Raw genomic sequence first — 27,866 nt, forward strand, 5'->3', positions numbered from 1 at the left:
ATTGTGTTCCATTTCCAAACCGATCCAGTCGGCGCAACGATAAATAAGGTTGAGCTGAGGGCTCCTCTCTGTGGAACTCCGCGCTAGGCATGTAATCTGAGCAGCCGCTGAGGTAGCTCACAAACCACATGTAGAGCCGGCCACCAACACCCGAGTCGTCAAGTGCATCAATAATGGATTCATGGAGAACGTTGTCGTAAGCGTCTTTGACGCCAGAGAAGACAGGCACTACGAGTCTGCGACGATGTTTCGTGTACTACTGTAGAACCAAGGTTGATGACGCTGTCTGTTGAAGATCGTCCTCCCTCAATCCCGGTCATTATGTCCACATAAAGGGACTTGCTATCTAGATAGCTCTCAAGCCTTACTGTACACCATTAACTGCATAAATGTTCCAACACACCTTGCAAGGGCAACTGGCCGATATGAGTTAAGCTCATAAGCAGGCTTTCCAGGCTTCAAGAGAGTAACCATGCAGGCGGCTGACCTTCCAGTGTTCTGGAACATTACCGGAACCCACGCTTCTTTGTAGTAATTAAGCAGCGCAGATTGGCCATGCACACCGAGGTAAGAGAGAGGTGACTAAATAACGCCACCAGGACCAGGTGCACATGAATAATTACACGACGCAAGAGTGGTGTCAAATTCAGGAATCGTGAAGAGCAAATCCGTCCGTCCGTCCGTCCATCCATCCATCCAGCCAGCCACACTGTATTTATTTAGGCCCAACAGCTTGAAAATCGCCAAATTATCTGAAAAACAGGGGCGTGTGGCTTATTCCTCAACGTGTGGGCGAGAGCGTGCAAAACAAAAGCGAACCTCTCCAAGTTAGAGCCAGCTATCACGTTGAAAAATGTGGTCGCGACATGTATTTATCCGAAACGGGCGAGCAGCGTGCTTCCGGCTCGTGAACGCATGCCGTAACGTTCCCGTAGCGCGCACAGTGTTTCTGCGCATGCGCTCTAGTAAAGAGCAGAGTCGCACGTCAGCTGACTGCGTACATCCGAGAAAAAAGTATTTATTACAAGAAAGCCGGTCGAGATTGTGAGGGACGAAATACACTACCGATTCGAGCAGCAGGAGTCCTGAACCCTACTGAGCCACGACAAGGCTTTCTATCACATCGCTATGGCTCTCTTGGGCCCTTTACCGAAGTCAACGTGTTCAAATAAGTGTATTGTCCTTGCGAGCGGACCCGCTGCTCCGAATCCGAAGCCTTGCGGAATGGCACAGCAGCAGTAGTTGGGAACCTTTTCATGGAGTGCAGCTTCCTGCGACGAGGTGTACCGGAAACGCGCATCATGGACATACGAATAGTTTTCAAGGAAGACCTGACGCAAGCCACTCTGCCCATCTTCTAGACCAGCCACCGGTCGCAACCGCGGATCATCAGCAGGAAAACTGTCACACGGAGCACCTGAACAGGGCCATCGCAGGCATGCTGGCCATGTATGCCGACGCGAAACGCAATGCGTGGGATATAGTCCCATCATGAGAGGGTAATAACTGGAAGGATAAGAATGAGGTGTAGCGCATATGGCAGGTTTTCTGAAATCAGCAATAGCAGCTTACCATTATCCCTAAAGAGAAAAGTGTACAACAGCTGTATCTTTACCGGTAATCACCTACGGCGCAGAAACGTGGAGGCCAACGAAAAGGGTTCAGCTTAAGTTAAGCACAACGCAGCGAGCCATGAAAAGAAAAATGATAGGTGTAAGCAGGCAGAGTGGCTGAGGGAACAAACGCGTGTTAATGACATCCTAGTCGAAATCAAGAGGAAGAAATGGGCTTGGGCAGGGCATGTAATGCGAAGGCAAGAAGGTAACCCCTCGTCCTTAAGTATAACAGAGTGGATTCCAAGAAAAGGGGAGCGTAGCTGGGGCGGTAGAGGGTTAGGTGAGCGGATGAGATTAGTAAGTTTACAGGCATAGAGTGGGCGCAGCTGGCAAAGGACAGGGTTGATTGTTGCGACATGGAAGATGCCTTTGCCCTGCAGTGGGTGTAGCAAGGCTGATGATCATGATGATGACTCCCATACGTCGTGTTTGCCTACAACACCGAAGTGCAGGAAACCACGCAGACGACGCCTTTTAGGCTAATCCACTGCAGGGAGTCAACCACTATGACCGACGCCATAATACCGAACGTCAGCGACGAAGATAACCTCGACGACATGGCCTAGCTGCAGCGCGCGGCCGAAGTTTGTTGGTATGTCAGGCATGCATTAAGGATCAACTGCGCACCGACGCCCGAGGTAAATATCTTCCCCGATGCCATATCAACGGGACATAAGCCGGATAACTAAGTGCGGATGTGGACGCACATTCGCCGCCGCGGGCTAAGTGGAAAACTTTTGCGTCTCTACTTCCGCCCATGCAAGATCGTTGTTCGAATCAGAGCGCTTGACTACGAAAACGTTCCTGAAGCAGTCACAGCATCCCAACAGCACCGCGCATGGCCAGACGTTGTGCGTACTATGTGCCTAAATCCTCATTTTGAGCAATAAAGAACGCCCTGTGCTTGAAATTTCCGTGTTTTGTTTTTGTCCCCTCTGTTTTCGTCGTAAACATTCGGGTTGATTACTCTATAAGAGAAGGGCAATGCCGGGAAACTTTGTAATGTTTATTTGTTCATCCTCGAAGTCACCAGCGTGCTGCTTTATCAGTTTCTGACGACAAATGCGGCTGCATTCATCTGGAATGTTTATAGACGCATGGAATTGTTTGCGCGTTTATCGAAATTGTGTCGGACGATTACCAGGCATTATATCCAAAGTTCCTTGTCAAATTTGAAATTTACACATCCGAGAGCGGCGATAATTCTGTCTTTCGACGACCGCCGAGTGCGTTTGACGCTACCAACGCCACCCAGTACATTTCTGTCTCGGTGCAATTATAAATTGTTTATTTTGGAAGCTTTTCTCTGTCTTCCTGACAGCCGGAATTCGATTCCCAATACGCGTCAATATTGAGAGCGGCCCTTTCAAATTTGCGCCTGCCGTTTATTGTTTTCTTCTAGGAAACGACATCTATAAAAGAGTAGACGAGATGCATACCCGGAGCAGCCGAGCAGTTGTATACTCCAGGTGGGGAAACGAATGCTCTGAGCGTGCCTTCCACCTTTTATTATACGTGTGTCTAGATGTTATTTTAGATCACTGCTATATGATTAATAGGTAACAGTCAGGGGTCGCCGCTTTCTTTTATAAATTTTTAATAAAGCTACCTTCTTGAAACTCGCCGGCCCTGCCATCCGCACTGCAGCCTTCTTCTTCCTCTTAAAACATGGCACATACCCACTGCAGCGTTATACTCTGCATTTCTACCTCTCTTTCTCTGACCGCATTCACGGCTTTGTGGAGCCAGCATCGAACTTGGGAAGTGGTGCTTTCGAATCCGCGTGTAGCCACTCGAGCACTTTTTAACATAACAGAGCTAAGCGCCCCGTGTCGCAGAAAAGGCGGTGTCATCGGCGCCGGCGGCCGCCTTGAGCGAAAAATGGCGCAGTGTATGTCACATATCGGTGGACACCTGTACCGCGCCGTAAGGAAAGAGATTTTCCTTCCCTTCCGGCGCGGTACGGGTGCCCAGCGAGAATTGTGAGACAGGCGTCATTTCCTTTCCTTAAAACCAATTGTCATTTCATTTTCCTTCCCTTACGGCCCGGTTCGGGTGTGCACCGAGATATGTGAGACAGGCGTCCTCTCCTTAAATTGTCCAACTGGCCACGCGTCGCGCCCAAACGGGCGATGGTGTTCCGTGAACTCCTTGGCAACGCTGCAACACGCTGCCGCGTCTCACTCTTAAAGACGAAGCTTAAGCGTTCTCCAAATTTTTTATAGACTGTGAAACCATTCTACTACTGCATACCGTTTGCATAAAATAGTCGGTGTTCTGCACAGCGGGCGGCGCTAGTAGCATCGACACCATCTCTCGCATTCTAAGCCGCCGTTCAAAACACACTGAACATAATGCTAACTCAAGATGCAAAGTCTATCCAGCATGTCCAGCCTATTTGTAACCATTGTCTAGGTTGTCTACTTTTGAAGTGCCGAGTAAAGGGCAGGAAAACGTTGGTGTGATACATGGTTACCGAGCGCAAAAAAAGACGAAGACGCAGAGAACAAGACAGCACCACAAAAATGTGATTGGTTGGCGGACGAGTGTGCGTTAAAGACCTTTTTACAAAGCACTTCCTGGAGGTCGTGGCATTTCTTAAAGCACCTAGCGCAAGCGTGGAGAAGCCGGAACAACGATTTTTCGGCACCAGTTATTTGCAGGCGAAGGATAAGAATTTCACATCTATGCATTTCCGGTAAATCGGTCTGTACGGGCCACTTGTTTCAACGGAGGCTATCGTTTTCTGAAGGGGAGCTTCTGAGAAAGAACGCTATTTGTTGTGGCGGGAAACAAAATAATAGCAGAAAGATAAACGAGACTGTCGACATAAGTCAGCAACTGCAGTAACCGCGAGAACGAGCCGGTAATCTTGCGGTCATTAAATGCAGCATAAGTATACCTTTATATTAGTTCTGTCACATCTGCGTAGCAGAGTTCCTTTTCAACGGGCCTTCTGATGTGACAAAAAATTCGAATTGCTTCGGGTAAGAAAGGATGAGGGGTGAAAAGTAATCCCGCACATGCTTTTAATCTTGGCTACTTCGACAGCATACTTGCAATGCAGCTAATAATTAGTACGTTCAAGATGAAGAATATGCATGCATCTCTGAGGAGTTAATTTCAAATAATTTGATTTTGCATTGTAAAGCTTAATCAAGCTCTCTATATCTGCCACACCCGAATACTGTGCGACGTTTTCAGTCTTACTTTATTCCACAGTCTAATCAGACGGTTCTGAGTACCTAGTGCCATTTTTGATAGCCTACAAACATTGGGAGACTGAATGTTAGGGGAAGGCCGAATGATATTTGACGATAAAAAAACCATCACAAACACGGGCAAGTTCAATTCAAAGGTTTTATTCCTCTTACAGTGCGGCTAGAATAAACATAGTACGTCTTTCACATAGCACACGGACGAGAGGCTAGACACCACAATGCCCTGACTTCAACAACGTTTATTCCTGCGCGCAGCATATACATATAGAGCACAGCGCGCATGCGCAGCAAGAAAAAGAAAACACCAAGAGGCATGCCAGAACTTGCAGTGGCGCCGAACTGCACGAGGATACATGCTTCATCGGCATAAGAAAGTAAACATGAAGCTGAAACCTAACCAGCAAAATATTAGGCGATAAACAACATCACACGACTTTTTAATTAAAAATTCTCAAGATACGATGCTCTTTCTTGCTCAACAACACCGATGGTGTGCTGAAACTGCTGAAACAGTTTTTTTTTCTCGCCATTTCAGCAGCCTCAGGTGTCTCTCTTGCTGATTTTTTGACATACTTGTGACATATTGTGGTTCTTCCCAAAAAGGAACCACGTTCATTACACTGCATACATTGAGATGACGAGATGCCCTGATGACGCCGTTGTGTTCGATGAGGCTCTCGTTGAGACATCTGCCCGTTTGGCCAATGTAGGCGCGGCCACAGGGCAAATGTACCGATTCAACCACGTTTTTTGCGCACTCTACAAACGATTGCCGGCGTCTGCCAGAGAAGTTATTGATCACAGTGACGGTGCAATTCACCTTTTTACACAGTTTTGATAGTGCAGGAAACACCACATGCAGAGCTGCTATTTCTCCAATTTTTTGAGACTGGGCGATGGCGTGCAACTTAAGTATTACTGTAACAATTTTTCTCCGATCTGTGTGTCAGCCACACATTTGTTTGGAACCACATTCTTGCTTTCTCTGAGCATGCTCTCGGTAACTGACAAGATTGTACAAGGGTAGTCAGCACCGCTCAACCGGGTTTCCTGAATAGAGAACGCAGAATCGAGTCTATGCTTACAAGGTTTCGCGAAAACATTACAAAAGCAAGACTTTGCAATTTCTCGTTTAACTAGTTTGGAGTGGGCCAGAAAAATTATGGGTTGCTTTCCTTGCAGTTCGTGGGCTCAACACAAATGGTGACTGCAAAAATAAATACCCGGGTCAAGACATTTCATGATGTTGTTCACAGAAACTTCATGTGTCAAGCTTAGTGGTTGAAAGCAGTCTGAAAACACTGGCAAGATAGAGAAGACTGCTGCGTGGTCGCACATATCTTGTGTGTTTGTTATAAAGAGAAAATCATCAACATACTGAAAATGCCTGCAGAACTGGGCCCTTCACTTCTACGTTTCAGGTGTCGGTCCTGCTTCGCTAGGAAAATATTGCTCAAACATGGAGCATTGTAGAAGCCAATACATTTTTTCTTTTTTTGTGATTTAATGATGCCTTCCCAAACTGTGAAAGTTGATTTCGGGAATGTTGCAAGCAATTCGAGGAAGTTGTCTGCAGACAAACCACTAGTCTTCTGAAAAGACATAACCACATGTCTGTCTAAGCTGTTTCTAGCACTGGTCAACAGATATTCCTGTGAAATAGAGTAGTAAAGGACTTTAATGTCGACTGAGAAAGCCGACAAATTAGCCTTGGTCTCTTAATTAAGAAACCGGATCACCTTGTCCTAGTTCTTTACTTTGACAGTGTCGTCCATGCTAAGCCAACTGAAATTTTGCTACTGGAACCTTGCAAGAGGTTTCTGCAATGTTCCATTTTTCAGTGATAATTAGCGGCATACGGCAGTCTATTTTATGAGTTTTTGCAGCGAAGAAAAGTTCCAAGCCGATCTTTTTCGTCTTTTATACGGGCTTTACAAGCTTGTCTAAATTAATGATGTTACATAACCTTATAGTCGAATTTCTTACGGGCTCTAAGTCTCCAAGGCTCATTTATTCTGTTGAACACCGAGAGCACAGCTTGTTCTACTTTTACCTTATACGCGATATCGAAAAGCCCCACAGAGCTTTCTTTTTTTCGGCAGGAAGAGGCTGAAGTTATCCCGCAAATACGATACAGTTCTCTGGATGAGTGGTCTTAGAGCCTGGACCTTACAACGAGAGACAACGCCTGCACCCTCAGAAAGGCATATCCCACTCTCTGAGCCAGGCGCCAGACTTTACACCTGCCTCACCTTCGCAATTGTTGTGCGGCTGTCTTCCATGGCTCCACGGCGAGCGTGGGTCCACAGCTGAGTACCTGTCGCACATATGACCGCAGCTGGACATCACGGACGATTTGGACATTCTTTCGATGTACCGGTATCTTCAATGGAAGCATCCGGTGAAGCGTAAGAAGCGCTTGATGGCGAAAGAATTCCGTTGCCCTGTCAACTTCACGGGAAAATTCCCGTCAACGGAAAGCAGCGCTCACAAGACTCATGCCTGAGCCGGCCCACAGCCGAAGGTTATCTTTGAGGACACGGCATTGTCGTCACCGCTACGAGCGCAAGAGTTTGCACATCCTAGTGCTATAGCTATTCGGTGGTACCAGTCCACCACACTGTGCCAAAAGATGAGCAGGGGTTATCCTGTGGCAAATGCAGAAGCCGAGTGGCCTGGCCTTGCACGAGGCCACTGCTACCTTAGATACAATGAGACACCGATCGCTGAGAGTGATAGAGCCCTGAGAAGAAATGAACTTGTTCATTATCAGTTGTTGGGCGAGTTGGTGTTTCACGCTTTCGTTCACACAGCACAAAAGACGATCACGAAAAACGTGGACATTTCTCCTAGCTCTCATACTTCTGAGCCCTGGAAAGCTTGCTATATGGCTACAAAGTTTAGTAAATTTCTCTAGAGCGCCACAGCTTGGCTATATTAAGCAAAGGAAGCGAGATAGTTACGCAGGTAGTCATTTTCCGCACAATGCCAGTGCTTCACTGCAGCTACATAGACTTAGAACCTACAAACTAAGTGCACTAATATCATGTCCTTAACTTAGCCGCTGGGCTAAAATTTCGCACTGTTTATCGCGCAGCTCACCACCCAGGAGCTGAATAAATAAGTTTTCTGACGTCGGTACTAATAAATTCAGAACCTTGACAAGTTCCACTGTACGCCATGAGATTTACGTTACGTAAAGAGGTAAAAATCGCTCAGCTAGCTCATCGGTTCAGCGACACACTTTGGCAAAACAAAACACGGGATTACATTTTAATACGATACCATTTAGGCAGTCGTGTCACAAAAAAATTCTGATTTCTCCTTAACGAAATTCCGCGATTGGTCCATTTGTTGATGCCATCAACAAGGACACGCGACTCCAATTCTCCAGTCAGAGAGCAACGCGACATTCTCTGATTAGTCGACAGAAGTCGGCACGTCCTCTTGTGACGTCAATGCAACCTGCCGACCGTTGAAGCTGCTATATTGGATTTGAAATAACTTGCGGTTATAAGGCAAGAGAAGATGAAGTGTCACTACAGTACGTTTGGCAGCTGTCGAGGTGGTGGTGTTTTGGGCTTATAAAAGCAGCGGATCCCCAATCATTAGGTTATCACTGCATTCGTGTAAAGAATAGAGCCTTCAAGTCTTGTAGATGGAGCTGGCTGTAATGGTCGTGAGGAAAATGCCGACTTCATATTGCGAGCCGGCTTTTTTGAAGTAATGTGGCAGTAGTCCTGAACGTGGTACGAATGAAAGTGTGAAAGTGTTGCCTGCTCTTTTGGTTTGTCCCTGGGTAAATAATTTTGTTTGTGTTTTTTTGAGCTGGGCAAACTCCTTGAGCACACAGATGGGAGTTGCTTCATGTAAGCCACTTATGGCTCGCATAGATTCGTAGTTGAGTGCTCCAAGTTTGGATCATTTTCGTTTTGTATGTTGTTAAAATTTAGCCTAGTATAGTAGCTGAGGTTAAAAGACACAAGGAGCAAGTCGGAAAGCTGTATCTCAGCGACCATCTCCAGAACGACTGGCTATTCTGCGTATGAGGCCAAGTGTATTTATAGCGTTCTTGCACATAATTTAAGATCAGGCTGTGGGTTTTCCTGAAGAATGAATAACCAGGCCAAAACATTGGTATGTTCCACTTTGGGAATTGGTGCATTATTAGTAGTGAGTACGAACGGAGTGGCTTAGAAAATTCGGCGGGCCATCTTTATTTCCCACATGAACATAGCAGTTCTTGAAGTTGTTCAGGGAGAGGCCGGTTTCGGCAATAATTTGGAAGATTGAAGGCATTTTCCAGGAAGTCTTGCTGCACCTGAGCTGAGCGGTTTGTAGACCAGAGAGTGATATCATCTGCATGCGTTAAAGCTTGAGCATTAGGAATGGGAGAGGGACTGTGTATTTGAGGAATGTATGCGATGTTAAAGATGGAGCTACAAATCATGCCTGCTGGCTTCACAATTAGAAGTAAAGTGTCCGGTGGGCGTAGCATTTTCGTGGGTAGCAAATGTTCAATGTGGAAAAAAATCATGAATTCCTCAACAAAACTGCAATGGTATTGCAAATTATTAGATTGTATTGAGAATGGCTGTGTGGAGACTGTTTTCGTAGGGCTTCGTGATATCTATTCCTAGGGCTGCGCTTCCGAGACGATTATGAGGAGACCAACATATTACGTCAGCGGTAAAACGGTCTTCAGAATGGCCAGGTCTGTAATATGATCAGAAGCCAGTTTGGGAAGACGAATATTTCTGATGATGGTCGATATATCAGGAGAACCCAGTAGCAAGCAGTTTTGCTTATAACTTGCAAATAGTTGGGGCAAGATATATTGGACGTAGTGCACCAAGAGGAGGTGGAACCAGCGAAAATGCACGCAGGACAGAATTACGACGTACAGCCACAACGTTACCGATAAAGGAGGCCTAGCATGTGCGTGCCTTCTATTTCTTGTCCAACGTCTATTTCCGCTGGTTTGACCTTCAGTGCATAATGAACCAACCAGCCCAGCAATTAGGTCTCTTGCGCCAAGAGTTATGGGTAATTTGCTAGGTTTTGTAATGGGACAATCACTGAATGCTTCCAATCTGATGGCATTTTACTGGAAATGCAGATTTCGTCGAAATTCTTAGAACTGAAATTAATTCTTCATTGTCCAGAGTGCGCATTAGGTCATAACGTACACCATCATGGTCAGGAGCAGTGATATGTCGGGTGTCTTCAATGGCAACTGTATGCTCAGGCATGAAGACCGGGCATGTGACCTTATGCTGCGTCATGTTTCGAAAGAATGACTATAACAGGTTCAGGGGGCAGTCCTAATTCGGAAAAACTGAAGAGCCGCTTGCGCCGCAAGGTGTCTGGTGAAAGATGAAGGGTAAAGCAAACGCTCTTGGCGTAGTCTTTGAAGGAGTGCTTGTGTTTCATGGGATTAAATACAAGTAATAGGTGGCGGTTCCCCACATGAGTGCTGAGGGGAGAACACCGCTTTGTCCAGCGCTTGTCGAGAAGGTGCTTAGAATACGGACACGCTTTAGGCGTTACTCTTTGAAGTTCCGCTTTGTCATTTTGAACAAACGGATACTAGGTGACGTATACGTCCACTTGCTTGCGGAGTGCCCAGATATTAAGGGGGTGAGGGCAAGAATGTAGTTGGTCTTAGTTTATCGTTGAAAAAATTGCGTTCTGATTTAGGACAAGGAGGTAAAGTTACTTGGGAGTCCGAAAGTTCATAACCTCACTGCTGACGAACAAATAAGGGCGGAAGAGGCCGCTGGGGTGGCTGAGTGTAAATGGCGCTAGGCTACTGACCCGAAAGACGTGGGTTCCACCCCGGTCCTCGCGGTCGAGTTTGGATGGAGCCAGAATGCTAGAGGCTCGTTTACAGTGCGATATCAGTGCACGTTAGAGTTCAAAGTGGTCAAAATTATCCGGACTCCACCACTACGATGTACGCCATAGCCTGAGTCGCTTTGGGACGTTAAGCCTCATAAACTGGACCTGATCAGATAGGCGCGCAAGTGATGTGACACTAATGTGAGGCTGAGGTTTCAGTGCACGAAATTTCCTTTTAGGCGTGGAGAAGGATGCGAACACAACCGTATTTTACTTGCATGGCACCACCCCTAAGTGACTCGTTCAGGAGCCAGGTGGGGACAGGCCACGCTTGAGTAGCAAAGAGAGGGTCTGCTGGGTGGCAAGGTAGTATGTCCGCTTGGAGACACTGTGCAGCAAGGTAGTACGCAAAAAAGCTTCCATCACTGCCTATTGCCCCAGGCCACTCCAATTTTCTCACTAAAATGCACGCCCACTCGGACTAACTGAACACTCCGGCTGGCATCGGTATTTCGTGCTACTTCTGCGGTGGGTTTAATTGTAGTAGCATGGGTGTAAACATCCTGTAAATTTTGTGACTGTCGAGAAATTAGATAAATATGTATATTAAATATGTAAATTTGTAATACTCTAGTTCTGTACAAGTCTTCTTAGAAAATTATTTGAGGTCGCGCAGAAACGATTTGATTGTCGGAAATCCTCACTGTGAAGTCGATTTAAACTAGCAAGCAACTACTCATTATTATATTTTAGCAGCGTAGCTGCGGCATCACACTTTTATTTTAGCGCTCAATGAAAGCCTGAAAATGAACAATAAAAACATCTGACTGGGGCTTGCGACACCATCTCGCAACGCTGTGTGTTGTGCTTTCAATGGAAGAAGCCTCTGGCCTGATGAGAAGTTTTGACTCATTTGTTCTATAAAAATGAATACTAACGCTTCCTTGCCAACCGAGATTTTGAGAATTTTTCATCCCGTTTGTTTTGCCAGTGGGCTGAAGCCGTGAAAGCAAATTCGTCTCAATCGCTTTGCTGCCACCCGCATACCATCAGAGATGGAGGTGCACGCATGATATATTCCTGATGAAGGTGCATGCTCACGCACTTTCAGGCTAATGATGACAGCGACGACCGCTGCAGCGACTAGTTAAGCGCACCGGCTTCATTAGTTCAAAGCTAATGCGAAAAAAAGGGCACGAAAACAACGGGTTAAGAAGAGGCGCTAAGACGCACACAAAAAGCGCAGAACAGAGCTTTTGTAGAGGAGAGGGGACTTACATTCCGTAGATGGCAGTCCACGCTTTCACTCACTGCGCGTTCCTTCGTCTGATTGGAGGCGTGTGAGCCGACGCGTGGCACCGTGGCAAGAAACTCCGAGAGGCCAGTTGGAGGTTCGAAGCTAAACTTCAGCCCTTTAGTAGCGCCCCTTTTACAGACTCTCTCCTCAATTCGCCTTATGCCTCTTTCCTACAAAAGCCCCGGTTCTGCGCTTTCTCTGTGCGTCTTTGTCCCTCTTCTTGTCCCATCTTCTCATTTTTTTTCCATTCACAATGTATCGACTAGCCCATCATAAAGTCTTCAAATAATTCAAAGCGCATTTGAGACCATAACGTTAGGAGCGAAGTCGAGTGGTTTCTCTTGTACTTAGCGGGATTTTAAAATCCCCATAAAAAAAACGTGTAATAGGTGTAGTGCAACAGTAAACTGAATTTCTGTTCCTGAATTTCCTCTAAAACACAGCTAACTACGTTTGGGCGTAGAATAAATACGAAATATTCTGCCTAATTTTTCTTAATTTACGTTGATTGAAAATTTGGCACAGTAAAAAAATACCCGACGTTTCTCAACACGACCGCAAAATAAATGTGGTTGGTTTCACTCTTGAGCGGTGTGCCAAATTTTCGACTTTTTCTCAAGCTACATAAAGACACACTCTGTAGGTGCTCAGTGTATAAATGGAAATCACCACTGACCTGATCGGTTACAATAACACAGTGCATTCCGGAGTGCATTTTAATAATACAGGCCTGCTTTTCAGTTGATAAAGTGTAACGGTTCTTCTATTCTAACAGCATATATCACAATATCTCTTGAGCAAAAAGCAATAGGCTGATCTGCGCGGCCCAAACCATCATGCATTTCTTCACGCTTCTGATATCAGCTTGACTTTACATCAATACAATGCTAACATGTTTCCATGATGGTGGACTTGAGTGACCCAGGCGTCATTCATACAGTGTTATATGCTTTACTACCCAACTATTTCCGACTTTCATCAGAAGGTCACCAGAATCTACCGGATGACTTGGTGGCTCAAGTTCATTTAAAAATATTTCTCATTTATAAGGGAAGGTTGCCCTTTAAGATGTATGTCTAAAAGAATCTAAGGAAACGTCTCACGAAAGCGCTGCCTGGCTACTATAGCGATCACGCTTACACAAGGCACCCTGGAGTTTAACGTAGTTTAGAGAATGCGTAGCTGAGAGGAGATTATTCTTGTTCTAATAACGGCTGCGCCCTCACAAAAAAGCACATAGAAGTGGGCATGTCTCTGGGCTTTGTCTCGAGCTTGGTGAACAAGATAAAAGTCTTATTATTGCCTGCACTGGGCCACTAAAAGACTCTGCCGTTGCTGAAAATCGTACATACCTTGAAAATTACAGGCAAGAAAACATTGATAAGTGCCTAAACCCCCATTATTCGAAAAGGAACGTGGGGCACATTCAAAGCTAACTATAAATGTTTACCTTTTTTGCTTCTACTTCCCTTCCAGGTCTTTGGCAAAGCTGACTGGTGTGTCACATAGATGAGCGAATTTCCCGCCAGGCACACTTTCCGTCATGAGCACTTACTTCTAAGACGGAGGGCTGCCTTCTTCCCTGGAATGCGTTGCTTTACGCACCGACATTCTACTGTGTCGGGTGTATTTCCTGATAGCGCCTGACTGCTCACCTGCGGCCATTCGTGTACTTTATGGCGTCAGCAAGGACGTTTTGACGCGGTAAAAGAATGCCGCCAGCGGCGATAAGAAGACCATAATTTTGCCTATGGGCAACCTGCGCTGAAGTTTGCAGTGTCGATTGCAGTGTCATAACACACTGCCCAGCGAGAAGAGCAAGCACTTTTTGGCGCACTCTCAGTGCATTTCTGCGCGCCACCTGCATGCGCCTATTGTCGTGAGCCTCCACGCTCTATCGAAGCCACACGAGCCGAGCGTCAGCTATTTGGGCTACACCGAGAGAAGCTAGGCGATGAATGCTATCATACAAACGCGGGTATCTAATCGTGCAGATTATGTTCTCGCGTTTGCAGCGGCCCAAGGGGCTGACAATAGCAGTTTTCAGTCGCCGAATGGAACAACTGCAGTGCCATTTGGGCAGCGGAGGTTCCCTATAGCATCAGAAACATTTGAGCTGGCTTTATGTGCGCAGCCGCAGTGCGTCAAATACACCCTTGTGTTATTTGTCACAAGGCTTGCCGAAAAGTTGTTTCTGGGCAACTTTGGCCAATGCCTGCCGTGGTCCAGCTCGCTTACGGATCGGAAACCAGACAGACCCCTATAACGGGTTTCGCTACTTGAAGTAAGACTCCGTTACCGCCCTATGATCACGTTTGTTAGACAAGCCTGCGTGGAGGATGATCCCTGAGCCCATCTTTTGAAGCAATAAGCTTTACAACGTCAGCTTTTGCAGCCGTCAGAGGGGCCGCAAGTTTGACCTTGAAAACTGGTAAAGGTTAGCGGGGCCGGAAGTTTCACCTTGAATGTAGCTAGAGGTCAAACCATCAGCGTAACTGGTGGTAGGCAGGTTCGAAACATGACGTCAGCTGCAGCAGCAACACCAGCGGCTGTTAGGCGAACTATCTCGACTTTCACATTTGACCATGACATTCGGTCAAGCGGGAAAGCATCTGCAAGCATCGCATGCGCAGGTCATGAAAGTCTATCCTGCATAAAACGCCGGTGCACTTTGATGCATTAAGCCTAACGCTAGGTGTATGTGATGCAACGCCTACCGTGGAGACCGCCAGTCGCTCCACCGGAAACGTAGTCAGGGAGATGAAGTTATTTGCTTTCGACAAGGGATAACGAGAGCTAAAGCACTAGCAATTCTTTCCCATCTATTCCATTGTTTCCTTCTTCGTTAGAAGGAATCATGTTTTTATAACATCAAACATTTATTACCAGATGTGCTGCAAAGGAAATAACTCCAAAATCAAGTTACAGAAATATTTAACAGCTTTTTTTGTATTTCTGAACTTAATAAATAGGGCAAGCAGAGACCTTCTTCTTTAATCACTGTATTGCGATCTTTTAAAATAGCTTCATGATCGGCGTGCACAGTTCTCTGCATAAAATGGTTAGATGGCAAATTTATGATAGCAGCCATTGCCTAAATCTGCACACGCTCTCAGTGCCTTAATAAGAGTCAGAATTGTAGGCTCCATGTGCTGGTGTTTAAGAGAACACGCGTCGCTCTTGTGACGGAAACAATTAAAAAAACAGCGAGGTCCTACCTGTACACGAAATCTTGCACAAACTGAAGGAAATTGGCGAAGAGTTCGTAGTCAAGACGGACTTCTTTGATGTTTCAGGCCGAGGTGCTTGTCATGTTTCACGTTTGGTGCGTTGCTCAACGCAGATATTTTATAAGATCCCATTTTCAATCTGCAAGTCGTATGTGGTGCAAACTGGATGTTGCCTGATTGCTTGGCTTTTAGAGGAGGGAAGGAAATTTACACTCCTTGCAGTCTGAAGGAAACCTGGCCAATCAGAGTTTAAAACAGATCCTATGTTTGAAAAGGCTATAGTTTTGGAACGGTCAAACGAGAGGACAAAACAGGGGTCATTGAGGTTTTAAATATCGTATCATAGAAAGTGGTTAGATGTAAGCTCTCCTTCTATTGCCCCTTCAACCCACCCTGACGAGTGTATTAGTTTGGGCAGGTGAGACGTGGTGTTGCCAGGAATTTCATCCTAGCTTCATAAATGTTTTCCTTGCTCTTTTTGCTGCCAGTACACAATATTTCTGTGGTTTCTCTACTGCCATTTGTTTTATTACTAAACCAATGTTACGTATATTTGTTTTTTTTTCCATTAACTGAATAAAACGCGTTGGTAGACCGTACTTAACACCTCCTGCCAGCCTTCGCAAACTACGCCCATACCAATCCAAACAGCGCAGGTCTTGTAAAAATGTATTTGGAGGGATGCGTTCTCTACGCCGCACACAACCCGTGTAGTACGTTATAGGCCGGAGGACAACGGTTGCGTACACCTAATTTTGTGCTTCAATTCACTGTCATCCCAACTGTTCGTGCAAATCTCGATGGCGGATGGCAGATTTGAGTTGATGCGGTGCGCCATTAGTATTTCTACTAGATAGTACCTACCACTGCCCGTGTGGCTCTGTGTGACAGATGTTTTCACTGAATGCTGCGAGATTTTTTCAGTAGTTGCTTAGCTGTCCTCTGAGCTCAGCCATGCTATTATGTGGGCAAAGTGCATAATTAAATCACGTGGTTTTAACTCTAATGTTTTACCAGTTGCTTGAACTAGAACGAGAAACAGGGTTAGTTTTGTTCGTTCTAGTTGCCGTGTGCACTAAAGCGTGGAATTATTGGTTCGAGGACACTAATAACGCACTTTACATTAGTACCATTCAACTCTTTTATGTAGAAGAACCTAGAACAGTAGTGGAAACTCGCTGTTTAGCCGCCGCGGTGGTTCACTGTTGATTTTATTTCGCTGATTGTATAGCAGCTCTTCAACAAAATCGCTCGTGTATTGGCGTCCTCAGTCACTGATTATCACTCGTGGTATTCCATGCCGCAAAAGGACAGAGTTCAGAAAGAATAGTGACACTTGATGCGCAATAGGCGATGGCAGACTAGCCGTTTCACAATAACGTGTGAGTTAGTCCACACGTTCCACAGTCCAGCGATTGCCAATTGGAGGTTTGGGAAAATGTGCAAGCATTTCAATTCCAATATGCTCGAGCTGGCTGCTAGGAGCGGAGGTAGGGCGTTTTAAGGCGCTGACACCGCGTGCATTTTTGGCCAGTAAATCCGTTCTTGAGCTCGACGGAGTGTACGAGTCGATCTCAGATGTCTGGAGGTGGGGTCGTGCTGCATGACACGCAAAATGGAGCAGAATAGAGCCGTTGGAACAACGAGACAACGAGCAGGTATTGTGGGCCAGCAGGGAAGTACTTTTTCTATAACAGACGGTCGCGGATAAAATAAACTGCAAGAAACTCCCTGGTTGCGCGCGGCGGCATAGAGGGGTTGTAAAGGCGGATCTTCACGCTCCTCAGTTTTCAACACTTCAATTTCAAGAAACTATACAACAATAGATGAGATGTAATGGCCGAAATTGGAACCGCCACACTCAGTTGAGGGCAGCGGCATTCGCGAATGACAGTCTGCATGGCGTGTCGCCGGCAGCTCTTGTATACGACATTGAAGTCACACTACTGGTGACGGACTGCCCAGGCCATGAGGCGAATGATTGAATCTCGAAGATTAACGAGCCTGCAGAAGGCTTGATGATAAGTCGTGATGGTGAATGGGCGTCCATGCAGGTATAAACGGAGCCACTGCACGGGCGAAGATCACATGAAGGCATTCTCATTCGGTGACTGCGTAGTTGCAAGCTGACTTGCTGAAGGAGCGGCTTGACTTTGCAATACCGTGTTCCCAATCATCGTGGCCTTTAACCAGAACAGCGCCGAGGCCATCATTACTAGCATCAGTGTGAACTTTCTTTCATGCGGAGGGCTCGAAATGCCGGAGAACAGGATGTGAGGTCGAGAGATACTTCAGCTGGCGGAATGAGGCATCGCACTCAAAAGTCCATTCAAATGAAGCTCCTTTGTTGAGAACGTACGTCAGTGGATACGCAATGCCGGCAATGCGGTGGATAAAACGCTGGAATTTGGAACGTAATCTCAAGAAACTGCAGGCTCCTTTGACTGTCCGTAGTGCTTAAACTCACCCCACAGCCGCCGTTTTCTTGGGATCTGACCTCACGCCCTGTTCATAGACCACATGGCATAGCACTAACGCTTGACACTCAGCAAAGCGGCGCTGCTCTGAAATGACGGTCAGGCCGGTGGTATGCAAGCAGTCCAACACACGAGCTAAGCGCTCGTTATGCTCATGGAACGTTTTACCAATCATGACGATGTTATAAATATAGCATATACAAATGTCTCATTGCATGCCGCATAATTCCCTGTCCACAAACCTCTCAAAACTCGCAGGAGGTACATTGCAAAGCTTAAACGGAATCACATTAAATTAAAAGACACCATCCTGCGTTACAACCACCATTTTTTCTTTGTCGGCCGGAGGCACCGGAATCAGCTTCATCGCAGATCTATGCAGGAAAAGCAAGGAGCGCCAGAGAGGCAGCCTATGGCGCCACCAATGCGAGAGATTGGGTACAAATCCTTTTGGTGATGGCATTTCAACGGCGGAGACCCATGCAAAATCGCCATGTGCCGTATTTCTTGTTTAGCTGCCCAAGGGCTCGACGACGCCTGATTGACATCCTTGTCGAGCATTTCTTTGACTTGTCCGTCAATTACTTTGCACTCCGGCGACAGCACACGATAAGGCTTTTGACGGATCGGGCGAGGCGATCCGGTATCTACAGTGTGACGGGTGCGAGACGTGGGAGTAGAAGGTAGTCCACGGGGCTGGGAGAAGTCGAAGACAGCCGTGCACTTCAGCAGAACAAATAACAGCCAGCGCCGTTGAGCGGTGCTGAGCGTTTCGTTGATCATGCCAAGAATTGGGCGTTCAGCGCTGGACTCTCGGACACGTAAACCGGGACACCCGCGACCGACGCCAGAGCTGCAGGCAGTTTTAAGCCCCTTAGCAAAACAACGGTTTGAGAAGATGAATTAGTTCTCCGCAATCCTGGGTTCCCCATATAGCAACGGATATCAGGCAGTTGAAAATGCGCTTTTAGCCCGTCGACTGTACTGGTTCGACTAGAGCTTCAAACATTTACCGGCTGGTATGTGCAACGAACACCGGAACGCGCGCTACAGTCCACGAAGACACGACTGTATCTTGGAATACACAGAACACCTTGGCGGCGTCACACACACTTTCCATGAGGCTGGGCACAATCGATATAAACCTCGCCACTTGCATAGTCCACTGTTGCTCCACACAGCATCAGAATGTACATTCCTAAAATGACGTCATCACTACAGCTAATTATAATGACAAATTCCGCTTGAAAAACGACTCCACCCAACTCAACTTGCAGATTGCACACTACCAGGGGACAAAACGGCTCGCCACTTAAGCCTCAAAACGTTGAGGTTTCAACTCAAACGTTACAGTTTGTCCCCACAGGCATTTAAATATTCTACTTATCACAGAAACAGTTGCACCTTTACCAGCGAGAGGTAATGTAGGCACGCATTTTATGGTCACACAGACTTAACTCTTCAGCATTGAAACAGGAGGAGGAATATCAGAACAGAGACGACGTCCAGCGACCTCCCCTCCGTAGCTCTCTTCTCCCACAAACAACCCTCCGTCCTTCTACTACGTCATTTTTTTAAGGGATGTTTAATGCCTCAGTGCATAAAAACTATCAAGTGCGAAATGAGTAAGATGCTTAAATAAATGAAAAAAGGAGGGCTGATTTGATGAAATCAAGAAGTGAACGACGATATGGACCCTGTGTCCAGGCAATATAGCAATTCGGATTTTCCGGTGAGAGTCCCACTGCCGCCAGGTGGCGAATTCTCGTCGGCTTCAGCGCCGGGCAGTCCCACAGCAGGTGGTGGATATCCGCCTCACAGTCTCTCGTATTGCAGACTGGACACCCCGGGCGGGATATAAATCTCTAAAATGCGGCCACTTGCGTGTAACAGCTGCAGTTAGGGCAACCCCGGCCCGTATCTTCTGAAGCGCAACCTCCTCTGCACGGGTAAGACCAAGGCGGAGGGTTACCGCACACGGAGGGATTAGAGCACGTGTGCGGTGCCGTAGGTGTTCCTTTCTTGTTAAAAGGAGGGTGGTGTCATCCAGAGTGAGGACTCGAGGCAAAGACGAGGTCGAGGTCGAAAGGCAGGTCGCCGAATCTGCGCGGCTTTGTGCGCTCAGGAGGCAATGCGGAACCCACTCAACACGGATTTGCTGCGGGATGCGTGCCGCTGGACGATGGATGTCTTGGCAGATTTCTGGGGTGCGACTGACTGGACGTAGTAGGCGTCTGACGTGAAGGGCGTTGGTGCGAATGACAATGCGGGCCGTGGGTAGCATGGGAAAGGCGGCCACGGAGCAAAGTGCCTCTTGAACCGCAAGCATCTCCGCACAGAAGGAGGAAGGAGGCTCTGAGAGGCGAAACCTTGACGTTTTGTTCAGAGCAGGCTTGCAACGACAGTAAACTGCCGTTGTTGTTTCAAAGCCTGGATGCTTGCGTCAACGTACATAACGATGGCGCCACGCGGCAGATTGGCGTCTTGCTCTGTAATTCTGTCGCGAAACGATGATGCTGCGCGTGTAGATGATGGCCGACGTAGATCAGTTGGCTTGTTGTCGCTTAGCTGCACAAAACGCCAAGGAGGAAGAACTGGCGGGGGCGGCTGTAGAATGGAGTGCGATGAAGCATATGTCCTGAGTGCACACGTTGTGTGTGTTAGCCTTGACTTTAGGCGGCGAGCATCGCGTCGTTGCTGCCCCAGCTCATCTAACGTATTCAGCTGCGCATGTTCTTGGAGCGCCACGATCGGGGTAATGCGGGGAAGGCAAGAGATGACCCTCATTGCCTCTCGATTAATAGCTTCTAGACGATCCCATTGAGCCCTCGTAAAATGCTGGAATTGGGCTTGGGAAACGAGGCGCGGTTGCACAACCGCCCGCAGCAACTGTCGTGCAACATGACAGCGGGTTCCGCCTGTTTTAGGAGCAATGCGTCTAATCAGACCCAACGCCTGAATTGCTTGCTTTTTAGCCCGGGAAAGTCAAGCAGTGCCTGTTCCTGACTCGCGTATTGTCAAGCCCAAAATTTTTACGGTTCGACTTTCTTGAATTGGAGCTCCCGATAGATGAAGACGAATTGGTGTTGCAGCCAGTTTACGGCGCCCCCAGTGGTTGGCGACTGACACGAACATGGTTTTGCTCACTGAAAGCTGCAGACCAATTGAAGAAGCAAAAGTTGACGTAATATCTATGGCTGATTGTAGGCCTGCTGCTTGAGTCATCCGGTCGTTGTGAGTGCTCCACACCGTTATATCATCAGCCTACAATAAGAACTTAATCTCAGAGACATCATGTAAGCGCCAAGCAAGGGAGATAAAATAAATGTTAAATAATGGTGACGATAACATCGATCCCAAGGGAAGGCCGCGAAAATTCACAAATGATCCGACGGCCTCACCACCGAGGCGTATGGTAAAGTGTCGGCCTTCAAGGAAAGATTTAACAAAATTGCGCACTCTAACGGCGAAATGCAGCATGTCAAGCTATTCCAGGATGGCAGCATGACTGATATCGCACGTCTTTTCAACGTCCATGGCCAGTACAGTACGTACATTGTGGCTGCGAGTTGAGGCCAGAACTGCTGAAGCCAAGACAGCCAGTCCATCTTCTATGCCTATGGACGTATGAAAGCCAATTTGGGCGGGATGGTAGAAGCCATGGTGCTCAAGCCACCACGACAGTCGTGTGGCATGCATTTTTTTCGGTAAGTTTGCATAATGTTGGCGCAAGCGATATAGGCCGGAAATTTCCGACGCCTGTTGGCAGCTTCCCCAGCTTTGGTATGGGGATCACAATAGCTGATTTCCAGGTTTCTGGTACGACGCCTTCTATCCATACCTTGTTAATGGTGGCGAGGAGTTGAGGCAGTATAGCGGAACTTAAGTTCTTGTAAACGTCGTACGGAATGAAGTCCGGACCGGGCGCAGTCTTCCGACGGGCCTCGTCTATTGCTGAAAACAACTCGGGCATTGAAAATGGGCTTGCAATTCCCTCGGCGTCGGCTGTATATGGGAGCTTATCGACATATGCTGGAAAGGCAGTCAACTCGGCTCATATGACCCTTGGAGGAAACACATCATACTTGGGGAAAAACTTCCGCGCTGCCTCTCTGGCGAAATCATGCGGAGCTAAGTTAGCTGCAAAGCATGCTGTGGCGGCGGGAACCATGTTCCATTGTAGCAAACGTTCGCCAGAGAGCAGCATTCGATGACTTTGTCGAGAACTACTCACACCACGCATGCCACTGCCGTCGCGAGAGATCGCGTTCATATCTGCGAGCGTTGGCAGTAAGGTAATTCAGCCTTGTCCGTGCTTGCGCAGAAGTCGGGCCTCGGGAAGCTGTCATCTCCGCTTCTCGGCGAGCAGCCCACTGTTTAAGCAGACCCACATCCGGCGCCGGGCGATTCACGTCCGTCCAGGTGACAGCAGTAGCCTTATTCGGCGCAGTTTGTATGCAGTCCACAAGTAGTGTAGGTGATTGCATAGAGAGGTCTTCGACGGTGGTGGGAAACGTGTCCCAATTGACCACAGTACATCTACGGCGTAGTCTGCGGGCCCTTGATGGATGAAGACCGATGATGATAGGATGGTGGTCACTACCCCAGCAGTGTGGCTCCAGGTGCCACGATGGAGTCCCGGGTCCTGACCACCACGTAAGGTCCGGAGCATGAGTGGGACTGCGAGCATGGCGCACCGTCCGCGTTGCTGAATCTGGATGGTTAAGTAAAACAAACAGCGCCTCCGCGAATGCGTCCCGCACACGCCTACCACGGGGGCTTGAAGTGGGGTACCCCCAGTCTGAATGAGGGACGTTAAAGTAACCACCGACTAAACAGGCCACCCTGGGTGCTGTCGTCGTAGAGTTAATAACCACCCCAGATTAATGCGGGAGGGAGCTCCACCGGCGAGTCTTACATACTATGACACGACCACAACAGTTGCCTTCGGAAGATTCACAGCCACTGCGACTACCTCTTGATATGAGGTGCACCAGTTTTCTAGTGACAGGCGAAATTGAGGTAAACGCGCATCAACGTACACCGCCACCTTTCCCGGAGGGGCAACAGTGTGCACACGACGGTCGTTCATTGAAGGAGATATATATTCATTTAAGCCCGGAATGGATGGCAAGGCATTGGTCTCCTGCAGTATCAGGGCCCACACCTGGAGATTGTTCGTGCGAAGCCGAGATTTGAGCTCTCCCAGCTTTGTGGAGAGGCCTCTGCAGTTTCATTGGAGAACACCAGAACTACGTGTACTCGCCATTTTCGATTAGGCTTCCAAGCGTTGGAACAGAACTGATGTAAGGTTAGATAACTGGTTTACCACAAATCGCACCAGTTTTCTAGTGACAGGCGAAATTGAGGTAAACGCGCATCAACGTACACCGCCACCTTTCCCGGAGGGGCAACAGTGTGCACACGACGGTCGTTCATTGAAGGAGATATATATTCATTTAAGCCCGGAATGGATGGCAAGGCATTGGTCTCCTGCAGTATCAGGGCCCACACCTGGAGATTGTTCGTGCGAAGCCGAGATTTGAGCTCTCCCAGCTTTGTGGAGAGGCCTCTGCAGTTTCATTGGAGAACACCAGAACTACGTGTACTCGCCATTTTCGATTAGGCTTCCAAGCGTTGGAACAGAACTGATGTAAGGTTAGATAACTGGTTTACCACAAATCGGAGGAGGGATGTTGAGTTATCCTGCAGTGCTGCAGAAGACCTCGTAGAGTTTGCGAAAAACGCATGAGGGCTGGACGTAGTCGAAGGCGCTGCAGCATTGACTGGCGTGGAGTGGGATTCCACAGGTTAAGTCTTTGCAAAGTCCGGACCTGTAAGACAGTGTGCTTTGTGGCCGAGCCTCATCTTGCGTTGCAAAAGGGCATGATCGGCGCCTGTGGCCAGGTCTGAAACAGCTGTAGCAATAGACAGCAGTCGGTTTGTAAGGGCGAGGCCGCAGAATACAGCCATAGTGGTAAAGTACGTCGTTCTGGGAGAGTTGGTGGGCCCTGTAGTGTGACGATGCACGAGCGCCCCGTTCCCATATACCGCGCTTGGATGACACGGTCGGTTGGACAGTACAGCTCACGCTGCAGGGTCGTCTGGTCTTCGGCAAAGTCGACGTTGCAAACAACACAGCGCTGTAGTTCCGAACCTTCTACTAAGTACACCTGGACGGGCACCGAGATCTCGCTTGTAGTCTATATGCACTTGAGAGTTTGCAGACGCTGGACAGCAGCCAAAGTCGGGAGCCACAGAGCGACGGTACTACATTTCGTTCTAGACATGAAGCCACGAAAACCTTTGGTCCCAAGACAAGCGTCCAGATTCGCCTGAAGAATCCTGTTCGGAATGTCTGTAAGGCTTTTGGCTGCCACAGCTTTAATGGCCAGTTTATACGATACCGATCCCGATGTCGGCAGAGCCACCTGATTGGCATACGCTGGCAGGAACGCTTGCCTTGTGAGCTGCAGTCGGCAGAAGATGAACCCTATGCAGTGTCCCCTGATGGGCGCTTTTGAGAACTGCGGGAAGCCGGTGGCATGGATGGAGGTTATGAAGACAGGTCCATTGGAGACCTCTCCTCCTAACGCTGTACGGTTGAAGCCCCATCTAGCAGTGGAGGCTGGGCAGCCATTGCCGAGTTCCGCCCAGAGGGCAGATCGCTCACGAGCTGAGGTGCATATGGAGAAGGCGGGATGTGCGCTGCCGCTGATGGACCGGGAGCAGGGACCGACGCCGACGAAGCCACTACTGCCAGCGCGTCACCGGTGGCGCTAGGCTGTAACATTCGCGGTGCCGGTCGCACTCTCCGTTGTAATCTACAGATAAGATTGTCCCGCTTGCCACAATATATTCATTTCTTTTGCCACTCCCTGATTGGATGCTTAGCGCTCAAAAAGCGCGTCACCGAACGAATAAAGGTCATTGTCTTCCTGGCGCTGCGTGGGTCGTCTGTTCCTTGGGCGGGTCGTCCTGCCGCCCTCGGCGTCTAGCCGTCGAATACGTAACAAGGCCTAGCCTCGAAGCCCAGTCCAGCGGCCGGGAACACTGAAGGGCATTTGCTTACTGCCACCCAGTCACACTGCGCATAAGCCTCGGGAGCTTCCTCAGATGGTGCGAAGTCAGTTCTCTTGATATAAGGAACGTATTTATGCGGATGGCAAGATTTTTCACTGGAGCGACGTACAGCCACCTTAGCAGGGACACTTCGTCTTATTCACTCGTTCGTGCCAATATTATTATATGAACATAATTATGTGCCTAACATCACTGTGAATTACACATTCTATGAATGAAATCTGACATTGCATTAAAGACGACGCGATCTTTGCAACTTGGGGGACTTGGGGTCTCAGTAAGACGCTGAGGTGAGAGGCAGCTCAATCTGCCATTTTGCAACAGTTTGCAGTAATTACTTGCCGTGACACGCGCAACGCTAAAAGCCACACGCCAGTGCGTAGCGTGCAGTCCCAACGGCGTTAAAATCCAGCACGCCTGCTGCCAGATCACGTGGCAGGACTGTTCATTATTTAAGGTTGGACGTGATTGTAGGCTGCGTGTACGTGTGTTTTTTCAACGTCACTATCGACCCGCAGCGGAATGCCTTTAGCGTGTGCTCCTCGGCCTGTTTATCTTTGTGTTATCCGCAGCGCGTGTATATTTTGGTACAGTGATTCGATGCGGGATTACACCAGCTCGTAATACCACTCGCCACTCCACCCACACTACCGGGGGGTGTCGCGTCAAGGTTGTTTCGCATGCACGCGACGGAGCGAATCGAGTGACACGTTGCAGCTGTACCGCAAAAAAGAAACTGTCTGCTCTATCACCTGTGTTATATTGGTAACATTGCCTGCAGCTCAAAATTTTTAGTGGCAGCCGGCCGTAAAGAAAAATCATTGCCAAATGCTGACGAACAACAAACCCTTGGATAGGAGTGCTTTGGAGCCTTTTAATATAACCATATCAAATTATATGGTTTCCAAGAACCCAAGCTGTGTAGAGCTTATCGTAAGAACTAGTGTGAGCAAATGTCAATATGTGTTTAAAGTATGGTCGGTCTAAACATTGCCTTGTGTGTGTGTGTCAAATGTGAACAATGCAAACAATTGCCAGCAAGTGCCAGACATTGTGGGTGCAAGAATACACAGCTCGAAATCATGTTATGCAGGTGAAGTGCCTGCTGTTCAGTAGTGAAGAGGTCCGAAAAGAGCTTCGTTGGAGAGGATGCCTCCACTGTCCATATGAGGGGCGCTTTACTTGCCTATGCCCGTTCAGCGTTTGTATAAGAACACAAGTATGTATTGAGGTTTCTAAAATATGTTTATTAGACCTCTGTGCAGGGATCAGTGTGTTTGTTTCGATGTCTGCTTTTAACCAGAACGTTGATGGCATGTAATGGCATTCCCCTATACAAAGCAATATGTATACCATCTTTGCGAAACGTAACCGAGCAGCGGATACTTCAGCGGGACCGGGCTCTCCGCCGAGCGGCAGCGCTTCGGCGCTGGCCGCTGCTTCTCGGCTGCAAGCGTAAACTTAATGGCGTAAGCCCGCGTTCTCACCCTCCTCTTTTAACGATAAGAAGTAAGCAGGTAGTATGCGCGGTGAGGAATTCCGCGCCTTTGGTGTGCAGTCACTGAGCAAGGGCGCAGGCTTACTCAGCCAGTTTGCACTCGCAGCCACGGAGCAGCAACCAGCGCTGATGATAGCAGCGCCGTTGCTCGGCTGTGAGCCCGCTCCGGCCGCCGGCACGCTGCTCGGTTATTTTTCGTAAGGACTGTACCTCTCTTCTCATTACGTCATCATAAATTATTCCCACTTTCATGGTGAGTATGACGAAGTGCATAAATTCATAGAGGTTTAGGGTGGATTCACTGCCTCTACCGATATTGACGAGGAATCTGAGATTCCCGTAGTAGATCATTTCTCTCGCTGGCCATCGAGGCACCCCAGGCGTAGTGCTCTAAGAGCACTATGCTTAGGCCAGCATATAGGGTGCCTGCTGTCCATCGAGGCACAATACCTAAAGCTTCGGCGTGGCAGCGCACCGCGGACATCAAGGTACCCTGCGCTGGCTTCGGTGGCCACACGTAGCGGTGTTTAATTTGGAAGTTGATGACCGTGTGCCACTCTACCATGTACCTGAGTTAAAAGACACCTTTAGCATACCGTGCACAGTGCTACCGTTAACGGAATAACCTGAGGCCGTGCGCAGCCAATGCGTGTGGGCAAATCATTTTGACGGCGCCACAAGGCGCCACGTACAAGGCAGCTGCACCACCGGGACAAATCAGCGCGTGCTCAACGGCCTGGTCCATGTCGAGGATGAAGTGGTCCCTGATGCGCAATCGAGATTTTTGATACGGATGAAGGAGTCGAATGCACTGCCTCTCGCCCTGCGTTATAAGTGAACGTTGAAAACCCTTCGTGGTTCAAATTATTCCACAATCCTCCACTACATCATTCTTTCTTATATAATTTAAGAAAATTTGTACTTCTGCAAACATATTCATGATTTAGGCCCAAGCAAAGTGCGCCTTGCTGTCCTCCCCGCATTGCCGTCGTGGATGATAGGGACTGTATGAATCCGAAGCAAGCATCCACATTTTTCTTTTTCTCAATGGTGGTCGGAACATTTCTTCTGTCATTTCTAAAATTTTGCAGTGATTTTTATCAAGAATCATTACCCCGTTTTCTAAAACTCGAGACGGAGAAAAATACAAAGTTGACACCATAACACCAACGGTGGGAGAAAAAAGGGAAACCCGTGCCCTCACACAGCGAGTCAGTCCAAAACTCGGCGCTCTGCTCCAAGACTGCATAAGGACAACGAACACACTGGCATGGTGTCAGCTCAGCCGCTTTCTATCTCTGCCTCTTTATTACCCTCCCCACCGGTTCTCTAATAGCTAAGACCCCTTCAATGAAGCAGCGCTTTACGAAACATCGGTATGAAGTGATGGGCTACAGGGCAGTATCTTAAGCTATTTAGCAGGAGGACAACGTTGTTATCCGATTGCACTAATACCCATGTCACATGGCACCCGTCATTGAAAATTATAGCAAAAAGATATCTATGTCATCATTCTATAGCAATGCCGGTGTCACGTGGAACTCTTCAGAGACTGCTTTAGCAAAGGCGCCGTATTTCACATGGTCAAAATATGAAGGGTGTT

At 48.0% G+C, this 27,866-nt stretch overlaps 1 protein-coding gene and 1 pseudogene across 1 annotated transcript in view; one reads left to right on the forward strand and one right to left on the reverse strand.

Annotated features, from left to right (window-relative positions):
• LOC144121935 (uncharacterized) overlaps positions 1-13,545 on the reverse strand; it is a 61,087-nt gene extending 47,542 nt beyond the window's left edge. The window contains exon 1 of the mRNA XM_077655386.1: positions 13,426-13,545. The gene's annotated coding sequence lies outside the window, so the exon portion shown is untranslated. The remainder of the gene's footprint in view (positions 1-13,425) is intronic.
• Positions 1-27,866, forward strand: part of LOC144120182 (uncharacterized) — a 40,495-nt pseudogene that overhangs the window by 6,892 nt on the left and 5,737 nt on the right.

Source organism: Amblyomma americanum, chromosome 2, assembly GCF_052857255.1.
Source record: "Amblyomma americanum isolate KBUSLIRL-KWMA chromosome 2, ASM5285725v1, whole genome shotgun sequence".
Taxonomy (NCBI): Eukaryota; Metazoa; Arthropoda; class Arachnida; order Ixodida; family Ixodidae; genus Amblyomma; species Amblyomma americanum.